Raw genomic sequence first — 14,134 nt, 5'->3', positions numbered from 1 at the left:
CACAACAATTTGGGATGGCATAACAAAAGACTCAGTGAGCATTTACATGTTTTACTTTCAGGATATAGAAATACTCAAAATGTTTCTAATTATTCAATTTAAAGAGCGTCTTCACTTATTAAGGACACCTGGTAATATTGTTATTTTTAGAAGACATTTACAAAACATTTCATGACATTTTAAATGACCTTCAGCAAAACATGACAAATATGCTTTTTCACTTTCACTTGAATCAGCAGTTAACAAAAGCAAAGCAAATTGTTCAAATACACATCAAGGTCAATAAAAGTGATTTTAACAATTGAGCCTTGTATGCTGTCTCGTATTAACAGTTTGTAAGAAACGTCAAAGACATTTGCATGCAGTTCACAGCTCATTTGTAGCTATCATATTTAAATCTGCATATACTATCCCTAAGTGTATCCCCTTTCTAAAGGACAGAGAGATTTCCCTGCCACTCCTGCTTATGCCTCTTCTGCTTCCTGGCTGACTGGCTGTGTCTTCTTCTGTGGTGTTTATGGTAACAATGCTGTATATGAGCGATCTGTTCACTTGGACTGTATGCAGACAAATGGATGTAAGAAAGCTTTTTATTTTCTTATCAGATCACCAACAAGTCAATTTTCAATATTCAATTTTTGTGGTTTAAAATATACAATTGGCCTATGTGCAACTTGTTAACACACTGTCCCCTGCAGATTTCATTCATAAGTGCTTTTCAGTATCTTTTTGCACAATAGAAATACCATTGCATGTGCCTGTGTGTGTGTTTCTGTGTGTGCAGGGGGATAATTTCTCATCGTGGGGATTTTTATTGCTTTCAAGTCCTCACTCCCTGACCTCAGTGAAGTGATTGCCTCTGATAATGCCATTAACCACTGGCCTGCAATTCTCTGGGGCGCAGTCAAGAGAATCAGAATAGAAAATACTTTTATTTCTGAGAGATAAGTGGATGTTTCTCAGCTGCGATTTATCAAATGGCAGAAATTGACCACATTTTATTTGCTTCTAACTAACTGAATCAAACATTGATCAGTCCTCACCTACTAAGCCTTTCATTTGTATTCCAGTGGCTGAGGAGGAGAAAGACGGTCAAATGAAAGGGCAGTAACAAATCATACTCATTTGTTGAAAAAAACAAAGGGCTTTTTTTTATGGTTGTAAACAGCAATATAATAGTGCATGATAATGATCTGAGCCTTTTGTGTTAGTGATAATTCATAGAAGATCAATTCTGTTTTAAACTTCAGGGGTCTTATATTGTAATATAGAGTAAACTGGAGTATATAAACATAGTGTGGTATCATAATTTGTTTGTATTGCATGCAACCTTTTACTCTTTTGTTTCATGTTGACATGTAAGGATGGAAATGTTTGTTGGATTACCACTTTAATTCAGACTGAAATATCTTAACAAATGTTCAATCTATTGCCATGACATTTGGTAAAGACGTTCATGTCCCCCTAACATCTCTGTGATCCTCTGACACTTTCATCTAATCGCCACATGGTCAGAGTTATTACAACTAATGATGTAAATGGCAAATGTTAGCAAGCTTAGTGGCAAAACATGGTTATCATTATAACTGCTTAGCATCATGTTTGCGTTCAAAACACCTTTCAGTTCATTCTTCCAATAACACTTGCACAGCTGGATACTCTCAGTATGAAAAGCAGCATCCTGAATAAAAGGTGCACTCTATAAACGAATTCAGGCGACCTTTCACCTCCACTTAATTAAATGCATGGTTGCAAGATAAAAATGTGAGTTACTTGATTTAGATAAACATTTTAAGTTGCAAACATTAATTTATAAGTTGTGTTGACGTAATAATGTTGGTAATTACATCAACTTAATATTGTGTGTAATTTGAACTCTTATTTCTGCGTTAATTGACTTAAAACAAAATTCAAGTTGTAGTAAGTAATGCAATTGGCTTGATAACTTAATTGTTCTACACCTTGGGTTAAGGATTTCAAGTCCACTCCTACTTAAAATGCCTGGACAAGTTCCGACAGTTAAGACAAATAGAAATATACAAAGGACATTTTAAGGTGAGTGTCATCTTTTGTCATTCAAATACAGTAGATAGCCTTGTAGTTGCACTGTATAGGCAGATTGCTGTTTGACCAAAATTAGCAGCCTTTGAACTGCAAAGTAGTAGAAGCTAATGTGAGTGTAAAAATACTTTGGTTACTATTGTGATATCGCTTTTTATTAAAAATGAATCTCGGTGAAGCGGATCAAGGACATGCTTCTTGAGGTAGGATCGTTATTTAGAGTTGTCATTAAAATGCAAGTTGTTGGCAGTCACCCATTCAGAATATATTAATTTAGGTAATTTCTCTTTTTTTCCTTTTTCAAAAATAGCAGAATACAAGTGAAGTACGCAGAGAACTATAGCCATCCGCTGCCTTGTCGTGTGCCTTGGAGAAAAGGAAGAGGACCTTTTCAAGGAGTTTAGCGACATAATTAAAAATCTTGAAATAAAATAAAATCCATGGGCAGAGTGTAAAAACACAGGACAAAAGCACTGCCCTCTGTCAGTTACATTTTGAAGCATATTGCACTTTTGACCACATCCCAATCAATAATGCTTAATAAGTGCTTCAAAAGGACATGAATATCGCCATCATCAGTGACCGGTCCACCCCAGGATCTGACCATACGATGGCAACCAGGGAAACAAATGAATGAGCAAGCATTCTGCGTTAAATGTGTTCATACTGTTTTAAATAATGACTGTTGGCAGTGTAAACATCTTTGTCACATCTTTTGTAAAATGTATGTGTGTGATCTGCAGATTGGCGGCCATTGAGAGTTTGTTTCTGTAGTTTTACAAAAACTTTACAGATTTGACATATTTGGCACTGGTTTTAAATATGCAAAGGCCTCAAACTTCTATGTGATGGCAGCATTTATTTGCTGTGTCCCCATTTCCCATGGTAATATGGCTAATGTGTTTATTTATTATTTGTGGGGCAATTTAAATTTGTGTTATTTATCTTTTTTTTCAAGATTTAAAAGAAGCTCAGTGCAAGTTCTTTCAGGAAGACAGGGTGTATATACATTCACTCCGCAGCTGCATATAATCAGCTCATCACAGGTGTTCTCTTTAACCTATTACATTTCACCTCATTCTCCAGCAGCCAATCAACGTGCTGCAGCCAAACTATAAAATAGTTCTCCTCTCTCCTGCAGTCAGCTGTGATTTCAGGTGTTCATGCACCTTATCGTATGGCATGTGTCAATAAATGTTCAAACAAAATGAATTCTCTCCTGATTGAAACATCATGTGTTGAAATAAACAACTGCAGTTCAAAATAAAAAGTGAATTGCCTAATATTTTTCTTGTGGAATCAATTAACTTCTTTCTTTAAAGGCAAAAACATAAAAAAAACTAAGAAACTATTGAATACAATATATTTGGAGCAAATTAATTTATAAATGGTTGTCAACTTAAAAACGTGTGTTCACTAGGATGGTAATTAAGTACATACAACTTAAAATTCCTCTTAAATCATATGGTAAAACAAGTTGGATCAACTTAATTTTTGGAGTAATCAACTTAAAAACTTGTATCCCGATTGAGGGTAATTAAGTACATACAACTTAAAATTCCTTTTAAATCATGTAGTAAAACTAGTCGGAACAACTTAATCTTTTGAGTAATCAACTTCAAAACTTGTGTTTATGCTACCAATTATTAAGTAAGTGGTTATTTAAAAACACCTCTGATTGTAGAGGAAAAGCCTTCTCCCCTAACTCAAATAAGTTTGTTGCTTTAAGACAATTTCATTAGAAGTTGTCTTAACTCAATAAACATCGATGCAAACTGTTGCGTTGATTTTCTTTGTTGAGCCAAGGCATTTGTTTTTAGAGTGTGTTGTGCATGTCAAGCTTATGTATTTTAATTTGTATCTCAAAGTCTCAACTGAACCATTGCTTTCACGTCACTCCCTCTGTCCTTTTATCTTTGTTTCTGTCTGCAGGCGTTACCCAAGGTGTCCAGTCTTTATCCCCATCCGTGTAACAATAAATCTGCTCTGCCACAGCAACTAAAAAGTCCCCAGGTGAGAGCTGTGCAAGGAGGCCCTCCTATCAGGGAACAGCCAAGCATACAGTGGACAGTGGCATCTCTGGGATTAAAAACTGCTGCATCCACTGTTAGCCTGGCCCATTGACGGATGAATAAAGCCTTGGACTTCACCTTATTGAAAGAAGGAGAGGGCGCCCGGGGAGCCATGAAATCCATAGACCCTTCTTTAAATGGGTTTGTAAGAGGCTTCCGTCTAGCAAACCACGGCTGAAAGAGCCCATTAAATAAAGCTCCTCAGCAAGGAGCACGGGCAGATTCATCAGAGAGGAGAAGGCAAAGATAATGATAGCTTATGGCCAGATGTGAGACCATGTCAATAACAACAAGCAAACAGTCTTCTCTCACTTTTTGTGAGACAACTCTCTTTGGGCATTGTGTCTTGGAAATGCAGGTACGCATGGACAGACACATAATGTACACACAAGTTTAGAAAGAAAACACGAGCAAATGTGCCACTGTCTGGACTCTTTTCTTAGTCAAGCAGTCTCACAATCTTGTATTCACCATTTTAATTATGGCTCTGATTATGGATGTGAGTGCTGGAGAGCAGCACCTATCAGCATACGCTAGAATTATCACATCGAACTTTGGATTAAGAATCAGGGTGGGGACACTAGCCCACCTTCCTTCTCCCTGTGTGGTTTGGCGAGACCTTCACAGCAAGAGAAGGTGGAATGCAGCCGGGCAGATTTGAATATCAATGTGGTCAGATAGGATGGGAAGGAGCTGGAAGGAGGGATGAAAGAAGGCTGAGGAGGGCCTCTGGCAGGACAGTGGGTGCGATGGAGAGAGAGAGATTTGTCATTTGCTCTCTGTTCCACCTGCTCCCCTGTCATGCATCCTGCCGGGGGGGAAATACACCCTGATGTCTGAGGGGAGACAGAGGGCTGAGGATGAGTGAGGTGGTGGGGTGGAGGGGTCGGAGAAAGCAAATATAGGGAGGGGAGGAGATGGACACGATTGAGAAGGAGACAAAGGAAGGCAAGATAGACAAAAGGGAGAAACACAGTTGAAGAAAGGGAAGATAAGATATGCATACCGTTGCGTATTTGAGGTGCCATGTCCTGAAATGCAGGAGCTAACTACAGGGGCTGGCAGGTATGCAAATAGGAAGGTGTACCAGTGCGCCACCAGATTACTTTTCCTGCATTTGCTATTCATATATTTGCAAGGTGACTCACTTCAGACAAAGCAGGTGATCAAGAGCTCTTCCCTTTCTCCCTCCTGCCTTTCTCCTTCTCTCTTCTTCCTCCACATCTGAATAACAGGAGCAGAGGAGAGCAGGAAATGCATGATGGATCCACAGGCTCAGCAGAAGTCATAAGCCTTGTAAATGCTGCAGCCCACAATTGCATGCCCGCAGATTTGATATGTATTCCGTCAGCAAACCCTGTTTAATCCATTTTCCTGTCAGCTCCCCTTAAAAGCATCTCGACTAATACAGGGAGAGTTTAGAGAACAGGAGGGAGACAAACAAGACACCAACATGCATAGCTAACAATCACACCTGAATAACTGAGAAACATTTCATCTTCCCACTTTGCTCCTCCTGACCAAATCTCCCTTGCTTTCACTATCTATCAGAGAATGACTTTGCCAATAGCATCTAAGTACCTAGAAATCCATTGACTGATTGCGTAGAGTTAATATTTTTGACTAAAATGCTTTTGGCAAATTAAAGCCTAGGTTGCTAATGGATGTTATCGGCTTTGGGAACCTACTTGAAATGTTGACATACCACCTGCTGTTCGCTTAATGAACATCTAGTGAAGCCTCTGCATACGAGATGTTATTTATATTAGAAAATTATATATTTCTAATACCTGGTTTTCTACTTTAGTTCAGGGGCCTGTGCTGGATCTCACTTTATGTGTTTCTAGATCTGTTCTTTTTATTGTCAGTGATTTTGAAAAGTTGTCCCTTATATCTCTTCCACCCATTATGCAGTATTAAGTTATCCCACCCCCAACGGCTGCCATCGAGAGTGGGATCATCTCGGACCTTTCTCTTCCTCTCCAGCTTCTGTCTCAGCCCGGCTTCTCATATTCCTTCTTCTTAATGTTGCTGCCACTTGGGACCGCTACATGTTGTTCCACTGCTGTATTTTCTTCCCTGTCCATTACTGCGCTGACCGGTTGTGTGGCCACTACTCATTTATCTTACTGGACCTCCAGTCCCACAGGACCCAAGCTATGCTAGTCTCTCACACGTCACCTTTATACGTAGATAGGTCACATGAATCTGTCTGTATCAGCTGCCTTAGAAGAAGTCTAACTTTTGTCTCCTATGTCTTCTATTTACTTTTGTTGTGGTATTTCTTCTGCATTTCTACTTCTTTTTTGTTTAGATGGCTTGGACAGATACAGAAAAGGCCTGAGAGAGAATGAGGATGACATGCAGTGAAGGGCCAGGTATTTAAATCTAACCCGGTAATGTAACAGCCAGGTGAGTTACGCTTTGAGTTTGACTTGACTTTGATATCTGTCGCATTAATATTTGAGTTTTTGAATGATGTAAGACAGCAAACAAGGTTCATAGATGAGAAGGCTGAACTTTGAGCTAAATGCTATCCTGTGCATGCTAACATGCTGTTAATAATAATGCTAAAAGGCACCTTCTTTGCATATAACATTCGCTTGTAAGTACAGAGTCCAGGCACTGGATAAACATTCTTTGAAATATTTCACCTAAAACCACAATTTCAAACCTAATAGGGGAGCTAAAGGTAAATGCAGGTGATTACTGCGCCTAATAGGATACATTGTCTTTGAAGCATGAATATCTGCACTTAATTTCATGTATATCCATCCAAAAGTTGTTGAAATATGTTCAATTTAGTCAGTTAAATACAACATCTTTCAATAAGGGATCTCGAATGCAGGGGCAGCCATCTCATGAGAGCAATAGGTCCAAAGCAGATATATGTCTCCAGGTTAGATTGATAGATGTAAACTGTAGTCGGCATATTCCCAACAAACCTCTGAAGGCTTTTGTCCTGGTGAATTCTGAGATGAGTTCTTCCTTCAAGATCTATTTGATTCAAAAGAAGGTACTGTGGGAATAACATTTCATTTATAAAATCAGGAATTCATAACATTGTACTATCATGTTAGGATGCATACAGTACAACAAACAGGATATCTGTGATGCACACAGTGTTACAAAATGCCACTCTCTCTCTCCAAGGTCACACTTCATCTCTCCACCAAGTCTGTCATGCAATCACGAGAAATAAATGAAAAACATGCTGGGGGGGGAAACCACAACAAACACCGGGCCTCTTAAATCCCACAAAGGGGATTTGTAAAACCATGTGTAAGGTTCATAAATCATAATGTTATTTGTTTTAAAATATCATTTGTATATGAGAAACGCCTGTCATATTTGCAAATGTCCATGCTGGTTCATGGTAGCCCCAATATTTGTGAAATACATTTTGAATTTTTTCTTCAGGTCAAATATCAGGAGACAAATCCAAGACCCCAGGCGACATAGTGACCCATTTCTTTGAGTGGCCATTTCCCTCACATGACTTCAGTGTTTCCCTTCACCCAATTCTGAGAAATGCTATTTTCTGATCTTTGATGCTCTCTCTGATCTTGTTTTCAGATCAAGATCAGCAGTAAAATAAACTGTGTGTGAAATTAAAAGAAACAGAACGGATGAAGCTTCTCAAAAAGAGATATTTTTAAAGAAACAATGATATGACTATATTGCTTCTGTATGAACAGTTGGGGAGTTATGATTCATTGCCAAGAATATAATTAGTTGTTAAAAGAATATATATCATTTCTTACCATGACTATGTATAGAAATTAACTGGTGTTATTTCAGGCATCCTCAATGTGTGACACTCATTTTTCACTCTAAATCCTGAATGCCTATTTGAAATATCCAATTTTCTCTTCAGGATAATTAAAGGTCATTCCATCAAAAATCATAAAATCCAAAATTATAGTCCATGAAAAGACACTTTGTTATGTTTTCCTTCTCCTTGATTGCTTGTACCCAGTCAGGTCATTGAGTAGTTGTCAATGAAAAAGTTATGCAAGAAGCAGGTATGAAATATTAAAGCCGGGCGTAACTCTAGGAAGCACAGAAGAAGTTGTCAGGCATTTAATTTCATTTCTTTGTGGAGATTTCTTCCTGAGACAGTCGACGGCGTCAGCAGATTCTCGCCGCTGGCACGAAATTCATGGGACAAGTGTCCATGTCAGCACTTTCTCCCCCCTCAGCCGGTTTGTAAAAAAGGACATCACAGTTGTCAGCTGCGGTAAACCCAAATTATAAGGACAAATAAAATAGTGTGTCTATGAGCGGGGCTTTTCAAAGAGGATGTCCTTTTGGATGAACGATATGATAACTTCTGCAAGATTTGTACAAGGCTTGACAGATCATGTAGCTCCCCTGTATGTGTGTGTGTGTGTGTGTGTGTGTGTGTGTGTGTGTGTGTGTGTGTGTGTGTGTGTGTGTGTGTGTGTGTGTGTGTGTGTGTGTGTGTGTGTGTGTGTGTGTGTGTGTGTGTGTGTGTGTGTGTGTGTGTGTGTGTGTGTGTGTGTGTGTGTGTGTGTGTGTGTGTGTGTGTGTGAGCAAGGGTGTGGATGTCAGTGTGCTAGGTTGGCCTGTGTGAGTGCAGGCATGTATGTTCTGTAATCTCTGCATGTTCGGTACGCATAACTTGAACTGCCTCCTGAGATTTCTTCTGAAGAATTGTAAACTAAAGTGATATTGCAGTTGTGTTTATTTTTTCCTAATTTTTGAAAGGGGATGAAGATGGATTGGACATATTTGTGTAAACAGTGTCTGTAGGAGACCAAGTTCTGTGGACTACTGCCTGGGGCACATCACACTGCTTTCCAACATTGATGTGTATCCCGTTATTTCACTTGCATTTTCTATTGATTGCCATTTTGTAACTTTATGATGCATAACATTTGTAAGAAGCCATTGTGCTGCACAGTTTTGGTGTGTTTTTTTACACATTATATAAAGAAAGGATTTTCTAGGAATGATGAGCTTTCTCTCTTTCTTATGACCACCACACACTGCATGTTGTGATTTGAGAAAGAGTGGATCAATAAATCATCTAGTCCACTTTATTGACCAATATAAACTTACCAAAGTAAGTTTGAGATCATTTAAAAACAGAATATAAGTGGTATTAAAACTCTTTTTAGTGAATGTATGCACACTCAAATGACCACAATGGAGAAAGTTGAGTCTCTTGAGGAAGACTATGTAGGAGGAGCTATCACTACGTAAAAGTGAATACATTTTGGTAATGACAATTTTTAAATATATTGTATATCATATATAATGATACGTTAATTCCGCTTTAAATAATATCCTTCATGAACCCTTTTCATGCTGCCATTGACACACTCTGATAAAGAGTGTGAGGTGAGTCAGGCTCGGCATTAGTAGCTGGGAGGTGTGGATTAAGGTTTCTGCTCATTAGACAGAGGTAGCAGACCTATAATCCTCATCCTCCCTCATAGCATCAACACACACTCAGACACAGGCCTAAATACATACACAGAAACAAACACCCAGCTCAATTCATTAAAAGTTCACATTCATCAATGTTGCATGACCAAATGGCAGGAGCCGCTCAGCCTTTCAGGTTTTACTCTGAGCTGCTGATGTAACGGGGGGGGGGGGGGGGGGGGGAAATGACAGCAGGGTTGCAGCAGGTGTACATGTTGAGATTTTATCTGAGAGAAACTGTGAGAATGGCTGGAATGTTGCAGCACCTGAATCTGGATTATGGCTGCAGTCTTTTTCTGTGCTGTCTGAATCAGTGGGACGGAGCTGATGCAGAAGTCTAATCCTCCCCAGTTCTATCAAGACTCTCACAGGAGGTCATTATGAAGGTATTGATCTGTCAACATGCCATGCTGAATGTCACAGCAAAGAAAGAGGTAATTTTGTGTTTCACATAGCACGTATTGTGGTGGTGCAGAAAAAATAGTTAGCAGTATAAGGAAACTTTAAAATAAGGATTAGATGTCAGGAAGTTATCTGATATCGGAAGTACCTGTCATGAAATGGTTGGAGTCGAACTGATCAATTAATCAATCAGCAATAATCAACATCTTAATTTTGGTTGTATTTATTAATTCACATTTAGAGAAATTATATTTTATAAATAAAATAAAATAAAATGGCAACATATTTCCTACCCCCTCTTACTGCATATTGTTAAATAAAGTACAAATAAACACCTGTTATGATTTAAGGACATTTTTTTCACATTTTCTATTTTATGTAAAGCGTCTTTGAGCATTAGGAAAAGCACTATACAAATGATATATTGTATTATTATATGGTATATGAACATGGTGCATTGCCACAGTAAACTGTAATGTTTACAGAATGTAGTGATTATATGTGTCGCATTGATTTCTAAGGTGTGTGCTTGAAATGACTTTTGGTTAAATTCCCCTTAATGATCTGTTTTATAAAAAGTGTGCAGTAAAACTTTACAGTACTTTAAATTACTAAAAGTCTATAATGTATTCTACCGCCGCTTTTTTTCCATAGGTACTGGAGAGGAATCGTATAAGTAGTTGAAGCAGTAATTAGCTTTCTGTTACGTGGGATGAGATTGGGAGAGCATAATGTCGACAACAGTGCAGCGAAATGTGAAAACAACATCTTAATGATCCAGTAAGTTTGTGAACTAATTGGTGTACATCAACAATGACAGCTCTGAGAGTTTTCGGAGCGGCAAGGTAATCATGTCTGCTTTAATAAGCAAAAACTTAAGCAACAGCTACGTTTCAGTGGGAAATATTCAATATGTTTCTGCATTTCCTTCTGGTGATGGACACGTACACTGCCTACGTGTGTAAGATGTTTAAATGTTTCAGAGTGAACCCTCCAGATATTTGTCACCATTTCATGAGTTTCGCTTGTTGCTGTTCTGCTGTTTATGCTGCTCTTTTCTTTGCACACAATCATGGGAGGACACAGCAGCTCAACAACCTGCACCTTGTGAAAAGAAAAGAAAAGAAAAGAAGGAGCTCTACCTTATCTGAGAAATACTGGAGGCAGCTTGTCAGGCTTCGGATGTTTTATATTCAAGGGTAATATCCGGATTCAGATGAACAGAGGAGCCCAGGTGTATGTGGTCACTGTCTGTGCAGAATTCAATCAAAACCAAAAGCTAGATCTGCTCCCTCTGCATCTCCCTCTCCCTTCACTATTTCTCTTAATTTCACTTCAATTCACAGTGCTCTGTTGGCATGAATGGTGTATGAGCGATGTTGCCCCCGGCATCAATGAACATTTGTATTTTTTTGACCATCTGTGTATGAGTCTGAGCCCTTTGTGTTGCCTCTCCATTTCCATCTTTATGTTTCACTTTCTCCTCCCATCAGGTAACATTTCTTCAGGATTTATTTTATATTTTTCCTACATCCACAGCCATGCAGATATCTGTGTTTGGGATTTCTGAACTGCTTTCTGTCAAAAACAGTAGCGCCTATTAAAAAGAGTTGAAATCATCTTTTGATCATTTTCGACAGAGCTATTGACACCATTGTAGCCAAACACCTTTAATGTTAAAAATGCTATCAATTTAAAAGCTTTTCAATTCTTTAGATTATGACAGTAATACAAAAGAAATGCAAGTACATTTACCCATTACTGTACTTGAGTGAAAAGTTGAGTATTTGTACTTTACATTTTGTTTTTTTATGTACAGTAATGCTGCTCTTTTTTTTAATCCACTGCATGTTGGATACAAATATATTTTTTAAACCATCACAATTATAAATAGCTATACTGTTAGTTACACTAAATATTGATATTTGACATAAAAAACATACAAAATACAATGTATGTTGGATTAAACCAGTGGTTCCCAATCACCACCACCCGGCCAGCATGCTCTCTGACACAAATCAAACACACCCAACAGGTGCATTATGGGCCTTCCTAAAAAAAGCTAATGTGCTAATGGTGGATGCTCAGCAGTGGCTTCTACCTGCAGTAAGGTGTGTTTTAATGTTTTAACATCAATCCCTGTGTGCAGCAGGCTTTCTGCTTTAGTGTGTGTGAGCTGTTTCTGATTTGTTTTGTCTTTACATCTCTGTGTTTTGTCCGCTTTGTGTTGCTTTACCCTGAAGCCAGGCTCTTAAATGTATGTGGAATAATAATGCGTTCAGCACCCACTGAGGTGTGGTAGCTGTTTTGGTTTAGTGTTGTTTTCTTTGTTTAATTGTCTGAGTTTGTCCTGAGGCAAAGCTACACTAAGGCTGTTGTTCATTTAAATTGTATGCAACAGCTGCAAATGTACATCTATAGAATGGAAATGTATTTGTAATTTGGACATAAGGGCTTTGATGTTGAACCATTGTTTACTTTTTATTTACTTTAAAGTACATTTAGCCGATTATATTTCTGTAGGACTTTGAATGTAGGGCTTTCACTTGTAATGGAGAACTTTCTTTTTTATTGAAAGGTAATTGTACACATTCTAAATGTGGTGAGACATGGTTCAAACCTTTAAATAAAATGGATTGGAAGCTCTTCACCCAGCCACGCTCTGTGGTGCACACTTGCTTTGTGTGTTTGTGATCACCCTGTTGGGCAGGGATTGGATTTTCTCTCTCCATTTGGGCCACCAGTGATTAGATGAGTCTATGTCTGAGAGTTTAATCCTTGTTGAAGGAGCACCAAGTTGCATGTGGCATGCACGCACACACATTCACACGTTCGCACTGGCAGTTTGAGATCCAGATGTATCTTTTCTTTTTAAGTGGAGCTGCATCTGCAGGGAGGCGTGCGGCCCTCATGGCACAGGCCCAAGCTGCTTATTGATGGGCAGATTTAGCCATTCATTTCACTCAGACATTCCTTTGTCAGACCCCTCACCCTCGTTTTCTCTCACACAACACACACACAAATACACACACCATGTGTCAGATTTACCAGCAGGGGATGGAGAATTAGAGCAAAAGGCCAGAACATAAAGAAATTATAATGTCTTTTAAGAACACTCTGTAAGATAATCCGGTATTTCGTTTTCTCGTGTGTGCTCTTACTTCCCCCTGTTCGTATAATTAAAAAATAAATAAAAGGTTTATGGACTAAACTGACAGTGAACCATAGTTCACTGCATTGTGTTTGTAAATCTACTTCAGCCAGAAGGACAGAGCGGTTTTAGCATAATAATGCAGCTTCTCTACTGTACATTAATATTCATATTTACAGCCTCTGACAACTTGGCCCCTCTTCCACCTGTCAGACATCTGTGTCACACAGAGTGTCTTTGCACATATACATATTCATTCATAAATAATCAGTAAGTTTACCTGGAGGCACAGTTATAAAATGAGATGAGTAAATACATTTCACTGATGCTACTATATATTCCCCCCCGCCTGTAAATGTGCTTCTACCAGTTGCCTATATACATTTGTGATTGATGTAATGACTCACTAAAACACATTTAAAGATGGTTGTTTTGCCACACTTACAGTTGCAAGAAAAAGTCTGTGAACCCTTTGGAATTACCTGGATTTCTGCATAAGTTGGTCATAAAATGGAGGAAGCCACTGCTGTCCAGAAAAAACATTGCTGCACGTTTGAAGTTTGCAAAAGAGCACCTGGATGTTCCACAGCACTACTGGCAAAATATTCTGTGGACAGATGAAACCAAAGTTGAGTTGTTTGGAAGGAACACAAAACGCTATGTGTGGAGAAAAAAAGGCACAGCACACCAACATCAAAACCTCATCCCAACTGTGAAGTATGGTGGAGGGAGCATCATGGTTTGGGGCTGCTTTGCTGCCTCAGGGCCTGGACAGATTGCCATCATCCACGGAAAAATGAATTCTCAAGTTTATCAAGACATTTTACTGGAGAACTTAAGGCCATCTGTCCACCAATTGAAGCTCAACAGAAGATGGGTGATGCAACAGGACAACGACCCAAAGCACAGAAGTAAATCAACAACAGAATGGCTTCAACAGAAGAAAATAGGCCTTCTGGAGTGGCCCAGTCAGAGTCCTGACCTCAACCCAATT

At 38.8% G+C, this 14,134-nt stretch overlaps 1 long non-coding RNA gene across 1 annotated transcript; it reads left to right on the top strand.

Annotated features, from left to right (window-relative positions):
* The first annotated feature begins 641 nt into the window (after positions 1-641).
* Positions 642-9,736, top strand: LOC307023425. Its single transcript, XR_013803709.1, has 3 exons — positions 642-4,074; positions 6,448-6,545; positions 7,287-9,736. It is a non-coding gene; the product is annotated as an uncharacterized lncRNA (long non-coding RNA).
* The last annotated feature ends 4,398 nt before the right edge of the window (positions 9,737-14,134 follow it).

This window comes from Notothenia rossii, assembly GCF_949606895.1.
Source record: "Notothenia rossii genome assembly, chromosome: 11".
Classification (NCBI taxonomy): domain Eukaryota; kingdom Metazoa; phylum Chordata; class Actinopteri; order Perciformes; family Nototheniidae; genus Notothenia; species Notothenia rossii.
The sequence above is the reverse complement of the archived record's forward strand: the minus strand, read 5'-3'. Positions and strand labels throughout refer to the sequence as shown.